Source organism: Tupaia chinensis, unplaced genomic scaffold, assembly GCF_000334495.1.
Source record: "Tupaia chinensis unplaced genomic scaffold, TupChi_1.0 Scaffold000472_1, whole genome shotgun sequence".
NCBI classification, from domain to species: Eukaryota; Metazoa; Chordata; class Mammalia; order Scandentia; family Tupaiidae; genus Tupaia; species Tupaia belangeri.
In genome coordinates, this window is record NW_006159981.1 from 26,592 (window position 1) to 34,390 (window position 7,799).

A 7,799-nucleotide genomic window follows, 5' to 3' on the forward strand; every position below is an offset into this window, starting at 1 on the left:
ATAGTATTGGGTTGTTGGAAAAGTCATGACACAATTTTACATAGAAAACAGAAAAATACATCATGGTTTTTCTTTTTTTATTTTTAAATGTATTTTTACATTTTTTCACAAACATTTACTTTACATATCAAAAAATCTTAACTAATACTTCATAGTTCTTGACAGTTAATAAACAACTTTCCCAATTTCAAAATACTGAATTTTAAAAATAAAGTTCAATTTTTTTTTATAATTTTGTATAATTTTTTGTGACTCTATAACAACAGAAACAGTATGGTTTTCAATATTTTTGAGAAAATAATTACATGTCAACTACTCAAATTGTTGCAAAGCAAATGCCCAGCACACTAGTCACACATAAACCTTCTCAATTCAGCCCTGCCCAAGTATTCTGTTATATACTATCTGCTAGCAAAGGTAAAAGTGCAGGTTATTTTATGTTGTAAATTCTTTCATATATCATCTCTAATCCTCTCTTCCAGGCAGAACTATTTATGACACCAGGCTATCTTTCTAGGAGCTGTAGCAATTTAAAAAAAAATAAAGATAATAACATATAAAATTAAATAATTGTTTAAAATAGAACTATTTTAAAGGGCCTTTTTATATCTTAAAATTGGAAGGAATGCCCTTTTTTATCTCCCACTCTGGAGAGCTTATAAGTCTAAAAAACATTTAGATCACAGCAAAAGAAGATTATAGATTATGAAATTATTTTGTTTTCGAGGGATCTGGGCTATTTTGACATAATTAAGTAACTTTATATATTTTTTAGTTATTTCTGGTATTTTAAAAGAATTACTTAATTTTATTTATTATTATTACTTTCTAATTTTATCAGAGAGAAAGAGAGAGAGACAGAGAATGAGAAAGAAATTCACCAGGTCTGAGACTCAAACAGAGGTTAGCCATATAGAAGTCCAGTGCCTTAATCACAACAGCACCTATTGACTCTAGTTATTTCTGATATTGATAGTAAAGACCAAGCATTCCTAATCCAACCTGAAATGGAACAAAATCTGAAATGTTTTGAGCACCAACATGATGCTACAGGTGGAACATTCTACAGTTAACCTCATGTGACAGGTCACAGTCAAACTGCTACAATTCAGAAGTACTGTATAAAATTATTTTACGGGTCTAGCAGGTGGCATGATGGTTGAGGCACTGGATTTCCACATGGCAGATCCTGGTTTGAGCTCCAGACTTGGTGGCTTGATTTTTCATTTTCACACACTCTCTCTATCACTCTGTCTCTCTCTGGCAAGTACATGTGCCTTCTGCCAATTTAAAAATTTAAAAATTCTTCAAATAATTAATACTGTGTATATAAAAAGCATGTGAATAATGCATTTTTAGATTTGAGTTGCTTCCCAAGATTATTAATTAATATTCTAATCTTTAGATCCAGAAGATGGCATGATATTTACGTTGATGGATTTCAACATAGCCTTTAACAGTTCATGTCCTGTTCCTGATAGATTGAAACTGTGTGTTTAAAATTTTAAGAAGAAAATGGAGAGGGGATTGTGGGATGACCATCCTCATTGTAGGGTAATCTCTATCTCTCTGTATCTCTTGGTCTCTCCAGTGAGTGCATGCATCCTGCAGGAATAAATCTCTCTGTAAAAAAATCTCTAACATCAAAAATACTCCAAAATTCAAAAAAGTCTTAAATCTGAAACATATTTCTAAGCATTTTTGATAAGAGATTTTCAACCTCTAGTTGGTTTCTACTCTTTTACCAGTAGTAGTGTTCAGGAGAGGGGAAAAGTTATTAGAATTGGTGTTCCTTTTCCTTCCTCAGTCTTTTATTCATAAAAAATTGTAATTATCAATAAATATAGAGGAAAAGTAACAAATAAGTTGTTGACTTGCACTGTGGGTGGGAAACTCAAGCCATGACAGAGCTAAACTTCCTGTTACTCACTGTTACTCAGTAGGATGTGCTATGGGGCCTCCAAGAGTCTGTAGTGTGAAAGGCTCATCTTTCTTCTCCCAAAGGTCTTAAACAGCTCAGATGGGAGGCTGAAAGTGATGGCTGGTTCTATTTTTGCTGTTCAACCATTTTTCCTAATCTTGTTCTCTGATCTCATACATCCCAGATTGTTCTTAAAATTTGTCATAAGATAATAGAAAGGGAATTTATTATTCATCCTTTGCCTGAAATAGTGACTTGCATTCATCTTATTCACCAAAAAAGTATACTCCAAAAATGTTCTCAAGTTCAGCAACTAAAATTTCTTTAAAGACTTTCTGTGCCAGTGCTTCCACAGTGTGGGCCATTCTCAAGTTAAGGTTTCCAGGCTGCTGATCCTTCTGCTCATATTTCTGGAGGAAGCTGCTGATTTCGGCTGTTGGATATCACTTAGCAATGATCACTTTCCAAAATGCTTGCTCCTCACAGATTCTGTAGATAATAAAATTGTTGCATTTCAAAATCACCCCCCATGTCTAGTAGCAATTTGTTTTGTTTTGTTTGTTTTTGAGAATTACTTAATTTAGTTTTCATTGCTTTCTATTTCTTTTTCTTTTCTTTTCTTTTTTTTTTCCCTTTGAAGAGGTTTTCACTATAGGGTGCGTGCACTCACCAGAAAGACAGAGAGAGACAGAGAGATAGAAAGTGAGAAGTCACCCCCCAAGGGGGATGGCCACACCACAATCTCTTCTCCTCCATTCTCCTCTTGGGATCTTTGGCACTCATGCACACATGCCCGGCGTGAGTTTAAGCCACCTGGTCTGGGACTTGAACCGTGGTCGACTACATGGGAGTTCAGCGACATAGCCATTATGCTAACTGCTGGTCCCCATTGCTTTCTATTTTGACAAGTGAGGTAAAGAAAGAGAGAGAGGGAAAGTGAGAAGGCAAACTACTGGTTCAGGGTATCAAACCAAAGTTGACCATGTGAGAACCTGGCTTCTTAACCACAATGCCAACTGCCTGCCCCTGTTTTTGTTTGTTTCTTTGTTTTAATTTTTAAGACCATTGCCATAGGGAGTGTGCACTTGCTGGAGAGGGAGACAAAAAGACAGTGAGAGGAAAAGTGAGAAATCACCACCAAGGAGAGATAGCCATACTACAATCCCTTCTCCTCTATTCTACTTGAATTTTGAGCATGTGCACACATGTGCCTGGTGTAATTTTTAAGTCACCAGGTCTGGGACTTGAATCATGGTAGACCATGTGGGAATTCAGTGCCTTAACCATGATACAACCTCCTATTTTCATTTTTTTTTAATTAAAAAGAAAAGTAAGAAGTCCAATGTCCTCTTATAAGAACAGGTTTGGGATCCAGCAAATGGCATAATGGATACATCACTGGACTCCCATGTAGTCGACCATGGTTTGCATCCCAGACACTGCAGTTTGAGGTTCACACCAGACATGTGTTTGTGTGTGAGCCTAAAATACAGAGAGATAAATAAAGGAGAAGGGATTGCAGCACTTATTTTCATTTTTTTTAATTAAAAAGAAAGTAAGAATTCCAATGTCCTCTTATAAGAACAGGTTTGGGATCCAGCAAATGGCATAATGGATACATCACTGGACTCCCATGTAGTCGACCATGGTTTGCATCCCAGACACTGCAGTTTGAGGTTCACACCAGACATGTGTTTGTGTGTGAGCCTAAAATACAGAGAGATAAATAAAGGAGAAGGGATTGCAGCATGACCATCTTCCCTGGTGGGTGCTTTCATGCTCTCTGTCTCTCCAGCAAGTGCATATGCCATACAGCAAAAATCTCTTAAAAAAATAGCTTTGTGAGAGTTCTTGAGTGTCTGCCGGCCCCCACTGTGCTGAGTACACTCTATAGCTTTGGTGCATCCTCTTTTCCACAAGGAAAGTACTTTCAGTACATTCACTGTCTGTTCCCCTGGAACTTGTGTATGCTGATGAGCTGTTGTAAACCAAGTCACTCTCAGCTCTCTTCTGGGATTAGTCATCTCTTGGAAAATCACTCTGAATAAATTCTCTTTGAAGTTTCTGATCTTGAGCAGCATAATCAAAAAGCCTATGCTCTACTGCCAGAGAGAAAATGTTTGGGATAAATTTATAGAACAGAGTTGGAACCATCTGAACCTATTCTGCTGTGAGAGTATACAGGCCTTCACAATATTTGCCATAGTAGAAGATATAACCTGAGATGGTGTTGACTGGGCTCCTAAAACTAAAGGCGTTCTGCTGTAGATGTCTTTTCTCATCATGTTCCATGAACAGCTTTATAAGGCTATCTTTTAAGCGTTGTTAAGCTGGTTTCAATGTAAAGCTTTTTCGTATATATGAAAAGAGGCACAATGCTCTGTGATGCTGCCATGTGTTGTCTAAGAGCTATATTAACTCTTTCAGTATAGAGATCTGCAGGACTGGCATGCAACTTGATTGAAATTCTAAGTACTTTTTTAAGATATGTTTTTGCTATAGGGTGTGTGTTCTCATTGGAAAGACAGAGACAGAGAGACAAAAACTGAGAAATCACCCAAAGGGAGAATGGCCATGCCTTAATCTCTTCTTCTCCAGTCTCCTCTCAGGATCTTGGGCACACATGCACACACATCTGGTGTGAATTTAAGCCAATGGATCTGGGACTCAAACCATGCTCAACTACATGGTAGTCCAGAAACATAACTATTATACCATTTGCTGGTCTCTCTAAGTGATTAATCTTTTAGATCAGATCACTATACATCTGTTCCAGTTCTGCTGGCTTACACACTTATACACACACCTGTATATCTGTTCATAGGATATAGGGATAGAGTCATCAGAAATCTGTGTCAAAAGTTCATCTACGACACTATCCAATTGCTTTCAGGAGGGTTTTGTTTTTTCTTTTGAAAGAGAGATTTTTACTATAGGGTTTGTTTGATAGTCAGAGAGAGAGAGAGAGAAAGATAGACACAGAAAATGAGGAATCACCCTCTGGGGGGATGGTCATGTTTAAATCCCTTCTCATTTATTCTATTTTCAAGATTTTGGGCACATATGCACATATGTCTTACATGAATGTCAAGTTGCTGTGTCTGGTACTTGAACCATGGTCAATCATATTGACATCACTGTAACCACTAAGTGACCTGAAGCCCCCATTATGTGCTCTTGTAATCTTTAATAGTCATATTCATTGAGTGATTGGAGCTGGAGGTGTTGATATTGATGGTAGAGCTGGGGTAGTGTTGCCTTGGCTGCAACCACGTGGCATCTCTTTAACATCATGGTCACCCTGTTGGCCTCCAGTGGTGGTGGGGACCCCATTTAGAGCCCTTCATTTGTGCTTTCCTATCCACAGAGACAGCAGACTCTGCCAGCGATGCCCCCCTGAAATCTCTCAGTCAGAACTTGGATTGACAAAGTGCATGATGGAGGTGGTAGCAGCTGCAGAAAACCTTACAAGCTCACCTCCTAGTTGTGAATATCCACACACAGTGATGGCATTGCTCAGACACTCCACACCTTTCTCTTACTCACCTTGGGCTAGCAATGCTTCCCCAAGCTGAATTTCTTCAGGGAAGACTCTTAACTGCCTCAGCATCTTTAAGGTCAGGTAACTTGGAAAGCCCAGCTCTCTCCTTGCCAAACTTCTCTTTCTTTCTTTATTGTTGCAGCCTGTTCTAGAAGTTGAGGTAACTCCATTGCTTTCGATCAAAGTAAATGCAGTACCAGATGAACAGGTCCTGACATACCCCGGGGGTGGCTGTGGTGCTGTTCTGGCCCACCATCTTTGCCATACAGAGTGTGGAGGTGGTGCCACTCACACCCATTGCCAGCTGGCCACAGAAGCATGAGGCCTTAACTACTTAATTATATAATTTTTAAATTTAATTATATATATATTTTTTTATTTTTCTAGAGGATTCATTTTTCATTACAAAAAAGTTTTTTTCTTCCATGAGAGAGACAGATAGCACCCTCAAGAGTCTTGATATCATGATTAATTCTCACACTCAGTCAGCCTTGAACAACAGCACACATATACTCAGCATATTCTAGTAGGTCTCCAGCCTTGAACCACAGAAATATTTCCAGGTAAGTCACCCTCATGATTGTGTTTTACTGCTGTGCACCATCTGTACCCCCAATGTGATATTTCTAAATGACTCACAAATGGTGTTGTTTTTACTATTAATTATGATATATATTTTTTCTATAGGGCATGTATGCTTACTTAAGAGACACAGAGAGTGAGGGAAAATGAGAAATCACTCCCCAGAGCGAATAACCATCACTATTCTCCTCAGAATTTTGGACATGCATACACAGGCAGCCAGTGTGATTTACAAGCTGCTGGGTCTGAAACTTAAACTGCAGAGTTAGCTGCAGGATTGTTTTAAAACTTTTTTTTTTTTAATGCTACTGGGCTGGTCCTGTTGGAATGAACTCTGCTGCTCATAGCTGCTGCTCTCTTGTCTATATTGATATGGCGCCTGGCAATAGGATCCAGTTCCAGGGAGTGGGGTTAACTAATGGGAGGCTGCTGCCTATAGCTGCTTTGTTGATCATAGCTACTCTGCTGTCCATAGCTGCTTGGTTGCCCATAGGTGTTCTGCTGAGAGTAACTGCACTGATAATAACAGTCGGCTGTGTAGAGGAATAGCTGGTAGGAAGACAGGACGGACATGCAGTGACTGGCTACATGGGGTAGCTCCCAGGTACCTGGGGATAACTGCAGTTACTTTGTCCATATCCTAGGCTGGTCTCTTGTAATCCCCTGTACTAGATTAAGGTCGACTAGTTTCAGTGGGCCTGTCACCACCCTGTGGCCTTGCAAGTGTGGTGGCTGCAGGCTGCTGCCCATAGGCTGGGTAAGCAGGCTGGGTGCCATATGCAGACTGAGCTGCATAGGAGGCCTGGGTGGAGGTGACTGTACCAGTGGAGGTATCATAACCACCAGTGCTGTACCCCTGGACAGGCTGACTGTATGCCTGGGGGGCAGTTGAAGTTGTATAACCAGTAGGAGGCTGTCCATAAGAAGTTGCATATGCGGTCTGCCCATAAGTTGTAGTGGTCTGAGCCTGGGTATAGCTGGCATTGGTGGGCTGTCCATAAGTTCTGTAGCTTTGTAGCCCATAAGCCTGGGTGGACTGTGCATATCCTTGAGTGGGCTGGGCAGTGTAAGCACTGTAGCCTGCTGGACTACAGCTTGGCTATAGGTACTGTATGTAATTCATAGATGCCATTTTCTCTCCCTCCTCAATCTCTCAATGTCTGTCTCCCTCTTGCTTTCTAAAATAATTTTAAATAGTTGTGAGAGAAAATGAACTCAATTGGTTTTAAAATTTTGTTTAATTATTTTTATTTTCAAATAATTATTTAAATTTATTTATTTATTATTATTTTTTAATTTGGACATAGATACAGAGGGGGAAAGTGAGAAGGTAAGCCCAGGTCTGGGACTTGAACTGCAGTGGACCATGTGGGAATCTAGCACCTTAATCACCATGCCACCTGTTAGTCTCCTGTTAGTTTTTTAAAAAGTTGTTTTAATTGTGGTAAAAAAAAAAACCCATAATACTAAATTTACCATGTTAACCATTTCAAGTGTAGAGCTGAGTGACATTAAGTACATTCACACTGTTGTATAACCATCACCATCATCCATCCTCCAAAATCTTTATCTTTTAAAATTGAAACTCTGGGGACCAGCAGTTAACGTAATGGCTATGTCACTGGACTCCCACGTAGTCGACCGCAGTTTGCATCCCGGACCCGGTGGCTTAAAACTCACGCCGGGCACGTGTGTGTGCATGCCCAAGAACCCGAGAGGAGAATGGAGGAGAAGGGATTGCAGCGTGGCCATCCA

General features: G+C 39.6%; 2 pseudogenes; both read right to left on the minus strand.

The window, feature by feature from the left end:
• LOC106735647 (CDK2-associated and cullin domain-containing protein 1-like) overlaps positions 1–5,760 on the minus strand; it is a 30,964-nt pseudogene extending 25,204 nt beyond the window's left edge.
• Positions 5,761–6,309: 549 nt separating this feature from the next.
• Positions 6,310–7,143, minus strand: LOC102482001 (RNA-binding protein EWS pseudogene; annotated as a pseudogene).
• Between the last annotated feature and the right edge of the window lie 656 nt (positions 7,144–7,799).